We start from the raw sequence: 10,977 nt of genomic DNA on the forward strand, positions 1-10,977 counted from the left end.
CTGCAGTCTGGCGCCACTGATGATACAAAACAATCAGAGATTTAAAAAAAATCTTGCAAATCGAAAGTTTTCACAGATCATTTCACTTTATGATATTGAGTCATTAAGTGATCATATTGATTTAGCAAATACCAAATGGTACAATTTACCAAAATACATTCTGCAAATATTCAAAAGCCTTGAAATCAATGCCAGCAGACGTGCTCTGGAAGGATGACCAACGTTAGTTGGGGATCTAGGTTGAAAGCAGTTAACCTTTTTTAAAAAAAAACTACCTCCATTTATACTGTGTCACTATTGCCCAACTCAATTAATTTTGATTTCTTTGCCTTGGGAAAACTCATGAAAAAAAAACCGGGTGCATATCTGGTTGCTATGGGGTTTGTTTTCTGTTTTTTTTTTTTTTTTTGTTTTTCCCAGCCTACCCTATTTTTGTTCTCTCAGCTATTTGTGAGAGTTTGCTACGATATCTTTCAGATTTGCTCACATCTGCCAAGTGTGTATATTTCACCTTTTAATCTAATAATACCTGAATAAAAATACCTATGCCCCAGCAAAAATGGTTAACTCTCTGTAGACTTATTTTCACTTAGCATCAACTGTGAAAATTAGCCATGATCTCCAGGATCAAATTCAGAAAGAGACAATGCTGGGTCTTAAAAAAAAAAAAAGAGAGACAGGAGAATAACCAAGGTTCCAGAAAAAATTTAATTGCTCCATATTGACTGAAACTTTGTGACTTCAAGATCATTCCAATAGACCCAGGGTGAAGGATGAGGCAAAAGTCACACCCTAAAGATGTATACTTTTACCAAAAGACAAAATTAAGAGTGTTTTCTAACTTTTAATATAGATGATTGTACATTTCACTCACTCAATAACCATTGACTACGTCAGCAGATAGGATCAGAAGGTCACCATCACACTTCACCTTTCATGCTGTCCACATGGTTTGGTTTCTGGTTTTCTTCTTTGGTGTATTTGTTTACACTTAACAGAAATGTTCCTAGCAGAAACTCTACGGTTCTCTCCCTTTCTCTGTCTGTCTCTGTTTCTGTCTCCTCTGTCTCTTTTCTCTCCCTCTTTCCCTCCTTCCCTCCATCCCTCACTCTCTTCCTCTCCTCTCCTTTCTCTCTCTTTCTCTCTCCATCTCTCTGTGTGTCTGTCTTTCTCAATCATACAAGATATAAAAATCCCTAATCTGAAAGGCTTAATTTTAATTTCTAAGTCTCTAAAACCAGGGTGCTCTAACTAGTACTCTTTTCCTTTTATCTGGGATGCCCCCTCTTCTCCAATAAAAGTCATTTGTAGACTAAAGGTTTTTCAGTGTGGTGCTTTCTAGAGAAAATGTACCTTGGGATAGGATTAGTCTGAGTTTTCATTGGCAGAGCTCTTGCTGAACCGATCAATGACTTCCTGAATGCTAATATCCTTTTCAGATTAATACTCCAAATGTATACCTGTCTTATCAGATAACTTAAACAAGCACCTTGTCTGAACGCTAATTGTTATTGAGGATTAATGTTGTTTATAAAATGAAATCAATACACACTCTATTGCTTATTAACTGAAACATTCAGGGCTCTACTGTGTTTGCTTTGCTTTCCAATTAGATTCTATTATTTTTCCTATTAGCTTTTAACAAATAGCTGTGGAAATAAACTTAATGGTTGTGAAACTGTTATCAGAGTCAACAGAGTGCCCTAATGGAAAATCTTGTATATTTAAATGTTAAAAAAAAGATATAGTGTTTAATCATTTGGAATTAGAAGATAAGTTTATTACTATACGTCTGTTCCTTGTGGGATTCTTTAAAAAGGAAGGGAAAAAAATCTATCAAAACTGAACAGTGGAGAATCCTATAGGTTAAATGTCAGCAGTCTCTAGTTGGGTTCAGGCTAGAAGTATAGAAATGAATTTTTTTTTTACTTAAAAGCTTGGATTTGCTGTCAAAGGTTATGAGACAAATTCGGGAACCAGAAACAACTTGCCCAGGAAGTTGGAAGTATGGAATTGTTTCCAATGACTGGAGTGGCACCCCTTACTTCTTGAGTTTCCTTATGAGGGGACTAAATTGTGGGGTTAGTGGGCAGGGGAGGCATTGCTGGTGAGCATAATGCTGGTCAGTTTGGCAACTTGAAGGAGATAGTTCATCTGAGATGGGTGAGCAAATTTCTTCCAATAGGTCTTTTACTGTGACTCACCATTGTTTAACCATCTCTCCAAGGGGTGAATTCTGAGGGATGGGCCTGGGCCAAAAGAAAACCCTTGAACGTTATTTCTCCTATTAACTCTCTTCTTCCCAAACTGCCCAGGTAACTGGCTAGCACATTCCTAGGGAGGAATGCAAGAGTTGGGTCTTCCTGATCCCTTTACAGTGGATTGGCTGAGATCTTAGCAGAGCTTACGGTAGGTGGACTGGAATAACATTTTGCTTCATATTGGAACTTGTATTGGTCTTTTCCATTTTCTTTGGCAATCAGCAGGTTGTTTTTTTTTTCTGTATATTTCGGTTACATTGGTGACTGTTCTCAGTTTTGTGGGTTGTAAAGAAATGATAATCACAATAATAATAGTTTATATGTTGGCCAGCAGAGGTCATTGTGGTAGACTCAGCACTTTGCTCTCCTTAACCCCCTCTCTCTCTTTAGTGGCTAGAGAAAAACAAAACAAAGCAATACACAGGGAACCCTGGACTCCATTATATTCTAAAGTCAGGGAAAACATGTATATATGTGTATATATTTGAGATCTTACAAAACAGATAGAAGGTAATTTTGGACAAACAAGCACTATCACCTGAGAGGAGCAGGTTTATGTATTTTTTTCATTCCAGCAACCCTATGAGGTAGGTATTGTAAGGCTGCTTAGAGACAATGTGATTAGTTTAGGCTAGGGTGAGGTCCCTAGTTTCACCTCTGGGGAAAAAACAAAACAAAACAAAAACCACCAAACAAAAAAGAAAGAAAAAGGAAAAACTTGTTGATTACTAAACCAGTTGAATTTAGTGCAATCAAATATCCAGATTTTCCTCCACTCTCACACTTAGTGTTGGAAGACACAAACTCAATTATCTTATCTTTATTGAGCCATTTTTTAAAGTAGATATCTAGAAGGCAAACTTTTAAATATCAAAGCAAACCTTGTTAATCTTGTTATCCATTGCTTGAGGCAATAATGCAAAAGGGAGAATGGAAAGTGGAGAACATTCACCATTTTCTCTGAGAAGTCAGAATTCGGTCACTCTTTGGCCTTCCCTTAATAAGTTCAGGGGTGAGCCATAGGAAGGAGAAAGAAGGCTTGGGAAGTTAAGAGGCTTCTAAGTATTCTGGGAAGAGTCATCCACCTGCCACAAAAATGTCCAATTTTCCTCCTGTCCTTCAGAGAACTTATTCAAATTGATGTATCCAGAGGTCTTGATCTGAGTAAAGTTCTTTTTTTAGTGACTTATGACTCCTCAGAGGCTGTTACCCAAACTAGCCAGAGGGCTGCTACATATGTCTTTATCAATCAGCAACCATTTATTAAGTGCATACTGTGAATCTGAGGCAGCTAGGTGTCCCAGTGAATAGAGTGTTGGGCCTGAAGTCAGGAAGACCTGAGTTTAGATCTGACCTCGGACAAGCTGCGTGACCCTGGGCAAGTCACTTAACTTCTGTTTGCTTTAGTCCACTGGAGAAGGAAATGGCAAACCACTACAATATCTTTGCCAAGAAAATCCCATGGAAAGTATGGTCTGTGGGGTTCACAAAGAATTGCACATGACTGAACAACAAACTTGAATCTGACAGGTATAGTGTAGTGGAGAGGAAGTCAGCCTTGAAGCCAAGAACTGGAATCAAGACTGACCTCTGACTGACAAATACTAGCTATGAGACCATGGGTAAATGTAAACACTAGGTAACCTCTCGGCATTCTAGGCAGCATTGTAAGACTGTAAGTTGCAGAGCAGACATTTACCTGCATGAGTAGGTGCTTTCTCACTAAGGAATTCTCTCTGCTGATGAAATCGCAGGTCCAGTCCCTTACCTTAGCCCTTATTGGGTGCCAGACAATGTATTAAAACTCTGAGGATACAAAAAACAAAAACAGTCCCAGCTTTCAAGAAACTTACATCCTAATGAGGGTGAACAATGTGTACTGTACACAAATAGGTTTATACAAGATAAATACGGAATAGATGGAAGGTAGCCTTAGAGGGAAAGGCACTAGCATCTGAAAGGACTGAAAAGTCCTCCTGCAGAAGGCAGAATTCAAGCAGAGTCTTGAAAGAAGCCAGAGATTCTAAGAGGCAGAGACGAAGATAGAGACCATTCCAGGTATAGTGGACAGCTAGTGTGAGGGCATAGAGGTGGGAACTTGTTTATAATTAATAAAATTACCCCTCTAGTATTGAAAAACCCTTTAGCTGGGTCCACAGGGCTTGGGTACTATGCTACTCCCTCTTCTGTTTGAGATGAGGTATGCGGTTTGAGCTGAATTCATTCCTCCTTTAATCTACTATCCCTGAATGTCAGGGAAAAAAAAAAGTATGGCTTAAGGCTTAAGTTATGGCTCATACATATGGTCTTGACAAAAATGAGGAGTAAAAATATATGCATGGTATGAATAAGGTATGGGACAGGCAATTTATTCCTACATACACAAGAAATGCTAACCATAAAAGGTTCACAAGCACACACCATCTAGTGTTTTATTTTCTTACACAGTGCTTTACTTATGACCACGTATTAGTCTCTTGAGATTCAAAGAATAATATAAAAACACTTACCTTCTACAGTCAGAGAAAATAGGTACATATATGGATATATTTTATATTCTTGAAAAATAGATAAAAAGTAATTTTGTACTCCCAAGCACTATCAATTGAGAGGACCAGGTTTATTTTTCCTCCCAGCAACCCTGTAAGGTAGGTAGTCAGATAACCTGTGTTTGATTACTGGCTAGGCTTTACCTTCTCTGAGTCTTAGTTTCTTCATCTGTAAAAATTAGAGAGTTAGACTAATCATCTCTCAGATCCCTTTCAGATTTAAATTCTATGATTTTTATTTTTCAGAAGAGGAAACTGAGACTTGGGGGCGTTAAGTGATTTATCCAAAGCAACAGTCATTATGAATCAGAAGTGGGACTTGAACCTTGACCTCAAATGTTTTTTGAAGCCAAATCCCATGTACTTTTCACCACAGTCTGAAGTCTCTAAAACAATAGTGCTAATTAGAAGTTACTTTCAACAGTTTTCCCACAAAGGAATTCTCACCTCGGAGGCCAGCAGAAGTCTTAAGTCTATTTAGTAAATTGGAGAATGGAGACACAGCAAGATTTGGTATTTTGCCTGAAAACCCAGAATAAATTGGTGGCAGAAATGGATTTGAGCCAGGTTTTCAGCTCCACTGTTCCTACATCAGACACTTTGGTCTCTTAGTAAAAAGGTCATATCAATTTCAACTATTTTGGAAAATACAGCAGAATTTTAGTAGTAATGAAAAACACGATGTTTAAGTTTCCACTTCAACTGTTTCAAAGGGAGGGGACAGAGGGAGAACTAATCACTCACCCAGAGAACTCAGATGAGCACCTACCTCATCTGGGCACCTTGCAGTTTTTGCCCCATTTCAATTAAATTAATTCAGTTCAAGTGAGTGACAATTAAAAAAAATCCCAAACAAATATGGATATCTAACAAATTCATCCCTTTCCATGACAGAAAAAAAAAAGAAACAAAAACAAAAAAGAATTTTAAATGATAAAAAAATCTTGACCATGTTTACAGGCATTGGCATCTCTGGGGTAGGAAAAGTTGAATGGGCGGTTCCAGCTCTTGTACACAATGCATGGAACCCTGAAAAGGGAGAGGCTGCTGGTTTGGAAACTCCCTTAAACATCATTTTTCCTGTCAATGTAAAAATTTGGTGGAGTCATAATCTGCCATCTGTCAATGGCTCCATTTAATAAAGATGCTATCCTTCTAGTCGATGACAGGCTACTTATCATGGATCAGCCCCTGCAAATGAGGCCCTCTTTATAATTTTCAAAGGAACAAGAAAGTCAGGATGGCTAATTAAAAAATCCTCCCCATCACTTTCCAGAGGATCTTGTTTGAAAAGATGTAGCATAGGAAAATGGAAAATCAAGGGGGCCTGGGTTTGAATCCTAGCTTCTCTAGCTACTACTTGTCTGAGACTTTTCTAAATTCCTCACCGGTGAACTTGACTGTTCTTCCCAATTACGAAACAAGAGGGCTGCTCTATTTGAATGGAGAGGCACTAAAGTCTCTTCCAACTCTAGATACATGATGTTATGAATAAGCATTTTAAAACTGTGGAACCAGCAGTTTCTACCACTTATCCTAGTCCTGGGTCAGGTATTCAGGTGCTGCAAAGGAATTGTAGATGATCTTTTTTTTTTTTTAAATGACAAACAAAACAAAACAAAGCAAAATAACTTTGATAATGGAACTAAGTTTTTGTTTTCCTTACTGAAATGACCTTTAATTTTCCTGTGGTCTAGATAGAATCTAAGGGAGTGCTGTTTCTTTTCTATATGTTCCTCAATCTAGGGTACCTTAAGCACAAGAGGCCTGGCTTATCATCTGGGGGATGAAATCTGTTTAAAGACCTAAAGTGAGGGGGAACCCACCACCTCAAAGAGCAGTCCATTTCACTTTGGATAGCTCTAATGATTAGGAAAGTTCTCCCTTCCCCTCCTTTCTCCTTTATTCCCTTCCCTTTCCCTTTCCCTTTTCCCTTCCCCTTTCCGTTTCCCTTTCCCTTTTCACTTCCCCTTTCCCTTTCCCTTTCCCCTGCCCTTCGTTTCCCTTCCCAACTTTCCATTTATTCATCTACTGAATTTCATCTTATTTGAATCTGCCCATTCATGGGAACTCTGAAGCAGGTTTAAAGCCATTAAGATTTTCATCAGCAAAGAAAGCCAAAAGTTAACACCATACTGAGTCATAGTTAGCTGCCCCAAACAACTACTAAAAGTTTATGTTTATTAAAAAAACCAAACTGACATTTTATTGCATCTCTCCTGCAAATAGGAAAGGGATATTGATTTCCCTTTTAGACTGGTTATTTTACCATTTGGAACATGGAGATTTGGGGGACAATCAAAATCAGCATTTTTGATGAAAATTAAGTACCCTAGTTTTGTTTTGTTGGATTGCTCTCTATAATGTCACCACCCTCATGTTTCTTAGGTTGACTTTTATGAAAGGATGCCCTCCATGGAGGAGATAAATTTGATATAATCCCAGGTGACCAGAAAGACAAGAAATTTATGCCTTAAATGGTCAGTATTGGGACGCCATTTCCAGTTTCTCATTTGAAAGACCTTCAACTGGAAAAGGATTGAGGCAGAAGAATAAACCAGCCAGTCAACCAATCAGGGTCTAGATTTTTGTTTTCAAGGAATCTAATACCCTCAAAGCTGCCCCTACGAGCTAAGGGATTATAAAATGAACAAGAGTCAAACCCACACTTTCCTGAGCCAAGGTCTGACATTTTCACCATTATATCATTGACCTACTTAGTAGAGTCCCTAGGAATAAAAAATCCTTTTAATTTGCATTTACTTTTCTTCTAGACTGGACAGCTGGCTCTGGAAGACAAATCAATGACTATCTAATGCAAATAACATCTATTCTTAAGATTTTTCATCAAATACTATTTCCATTCATTCATGTATTACTTTGTTTTGTCAAATAGAAATGACTTCTCAATAACAATTTGCTGAAATAAGTGCTAGTGGATTGAGAGCTGGTCTCAGAGTTCCAAAGATATATACTGTCTGTGTGATCGTCTGGAAGTCACTTAATCTCTTACCACTCTAGGCAACTCTATCACTGTGAGATGCAGAAAAGGTACTGGTATGTATTGGAGGAGACAGTTTCCTCCTCTGAGAGTTCCTTATTCCAACAAAAATTACAAATTCACATTCTATCCCTACAGATAAGAATAACCTTGCCAATATTAGTTTTTGCTAATTTGATGGATATGAGATAGTTCCTCAATATGGTTTCAATTTCAAATTCAAATTTTGACTGTTAAAGAGGTCTTACCTTTTGAAACAATTATTAACAATGTGTTTTCTCTTTAAAAAAAAAATTAGCTCTGACCCTGACATCAGAGTGACACTGTATTATAAGGTGACCATATTTGTGTAGATATATAATACAATATGAAGTGATAGCTCTAACTTTTGTGTTTCTCTGACTTTTCTCTTATATTGATATTTTATGGACTGATTTCTACTAGTTTATAGCTGCTATAGCTTTATACCAAATAAGAGATTTTAAAATGTGGCTCAGTAGAAAGAGAACTGGATGTGACATCAAAAGTTGTTGCTTCTTGGTCGTATTTGACTCTTCATGACCCCATTTGGGGTTTTCTTGGCAAAGATACTAGGAGTGGTTTGCCATTTCCTTCTCCCTTTCCCTTTGCAAATGAGTAACTGAGGCAAATAGATTGCCCAGGGTCACACAGCTAATATATCTCTAAAGTTGAATTTGAACTCAGGTCTTCCTGACTCCAGTCTTGGCACTCTATTTACTTGCTATCTAGCTGCCTCTAACAGCAGGAAGACCTGAGTTAGTGGAATCTCAGAAATTTATTGACTATGTGGCCCTAGGTAAGTCACTTAATCTCTATCTTAATTTCCCCATCTACAAAATAGGGGTAATAATAACACCTACCTCTCAAAGTTGTTGTAAAGATAGGATGAGATAATATTTCTAAAGTACTTTACAAACTTTAAAGCAGTTATCTAAATGCCAGTGATAAGCTATTATTATCACGAAATGGTTATTTGTGTTTATTCAGGTGATTGGGTCAAATTTACACAAATCAGTTTCCAAGAAACCAGTCATGTCCGTGACATGTCACCCATGCTCAGCAGTAGAAGGTTCTGGAGGATGGGGAAATCAAAATCAATCATTACAATATTGACATTGTCCCTATACCAGGTACTGTATTGTCTGTTTTCTAGATTGAAAATCATATTCATTCTGCCAGATATTTCCAAGGTCTACCCTTTGACTTCCTTTGTTTCTGAAAACTATGCTGGTCTTTTCAGTCCAGTAGGTCCTAATACAGGGTGGGGCAATGACTAAACCAAACTGGAGTGAATGAGAAAAGTTAATTCGCCTTCAAAAAGGGGTTCCTTTACAAGCAGGGTGTGGCTCATTCCCTGAAAAAGCCCGGTTCAATAAACTTTATTTGCTCTTACTACTAATAAACTCAAGAGATATTATGATTTTAGAAAGCCAAGAAAAAGAAGGCTGTAAGAATATATTTATATATTAACTTCTCCACAGTATAATACATGCTGTGTATATGGCAAACTCCATGGTTGGCCATCATAGGGTATGAGCATGGCAGCAACATTCTTTTGGTGCAATTGTGCCCTAAGCTGCCCACAAACCCATTCAGGCCACCTTGAATTTAAAATTAGCTTCTTAAGAGTTAGGCTTAATTCGTTATGAAATTCTACAGCTTATCTTCATATCAAAACTGGAACACAGGTAATGACATGTAAAAAAAAAACACCCTTGTTTGTTTACTTGCTGAGTTGCTATCTTTCTTTTCATCAGTTTGTTCAGTTTAGACTGGAACAGCAAGTGTTCTTTAATGTTCCATATGGCTGGGAATAGATCTAAAGCCATAATGGCTAGGGAGGGGACCGTAGAGGAGGGGAGAATAGAAATAGCTAAAAATACTGTTCCTATGCTCAATCAGGATGCATCAAAGTGTACACTTATGTTATGCTTTGCTCCAGAACAATGACACGAATAATGATTTTTTTTTGAATTTTTGATTTTGCAAGAGCCAAATCCCCTTACAAAATGTGCTGGGGTGGTGAACTAATACTTGTTCAGATTCACAAATCAGTCTCCCAGGATATTTCTTTTTTATTCTATTTGATTTTTATTTTCCTTATTTGGTTCTACTCTCTTGCCCAGTGTTCTTGCCTTGGTTTTTGTTTTTGTTTTTTTGTTTTGTTTTTCCAAGATTAAAAAAACAGTTAAAAGTTTCCTAACCCTCAACTCCTCCCTAATAGATGGATAGATAGACTAAAAAGGAAACAGTGGGGGCTAGAAGGGGAGGCCACACGGATTCAGTCAACATGATTAATTTTGAAAATTTGAGATCAGGAGTGGAGTGTCTGCCAAGGGTTAACTGGAAAGCAGGTTCATGAAATGACATGCTTTAGTGATTAAAAACAACGGTAAATGCCCCATTAAACAGTAGCTACTCTCATTATTGACTAGAAATGTTAGGGCTGGGGAAGAAGTTTATTCAAGAACACTGACTTTTTTTTTAACTCTATTATAAAAAAAAATTAATGCTTGGGGCAGCTGGGATATTTTACATGTGGTTTGTGCATAGAAAGTGGTTGCATAAGATGGCAGATGTGTCTATAATGCTGGACCAACCAGATGCAGCATAGTAAAGTTTTTCTTTATTTTTCAAAAGGAACTGACTGTGTTCTCAGGACTTGACCTGTATTGTGAAGATGAGAGCAGAAATCTCAAGACTGTGCTTGGCAAGGAGTCACTCCTTTGTTTCAGAAACCTACAAACCTCCAGGATTCATTCAGTCAATTCAGCATCAGTCAATATTAATCAAAATCAGTTAGTCAATAAAGATTTATTAAGCACCTACTATGCGCCAAGTGCTATATTTAAGTCTTTCAAAGTTGTTTGTCTTTACTATGCAATATTGTATTGAAACACCCTGAGCCCATATTGAAACATGCTCTGACCCCATTCTTTCAGGGCTAAGCCTGCTCTGTGACCCCTCAGGGCTCTAGGATACTCTCAGGGGTTTGTGGGGTATCTATTCTCTTTTGCCATTGGCTCAATCTCCCACCAGTTGTGTTTGCCCATGTTTTATAGGGCCAATGACTAGTTCCATTTTACTACTTAACATCAACACAGGGTTATTTATTTCAAGGATATAGCAAAAACAAACATCTGAA

At 37.7% G+C, this 10,977-nt stretch overlaps 1 long non-coding RNA gene across 1 annotated transcript; it reads left to right on the forward strand.

The window, feature by feature from the left end:
• The first annotated feature begins 437 nt into the window (after positions 1–437).
• LOC138173453 (uncharacterized) lies at positions 438–10,654 on the forward strand. The gene is made up of 4 exons (XR_011171406.1): positions 438–496; positions 2,316–2,409; positions 8,820–8,962; positions 10,473–10,654. It is a non-coding gene; the product is annotated as an uncharacterized lncRNA (long non-coding RNA).
• The last annotated feature ends 323 nt before the right edge of the window (positions 10,655–10,977 follow it).

Source organism: Petaurus breviceps, unplaced genomic scaffold (assembly GCF_028583685.1).
Source record: "Petaurus breviceps papuanus isolate PSGF00001 unplaced genomic scaffold, PetGlider_PUasm1.0 582, whole genome shotgun sequence".
Taxonomy (NCBI): Eukaryota; Metazoa; Chordata; class Mammalia; order Diprotodontia; family Petauridae; genus Petaurus; species Petaurus breviceps.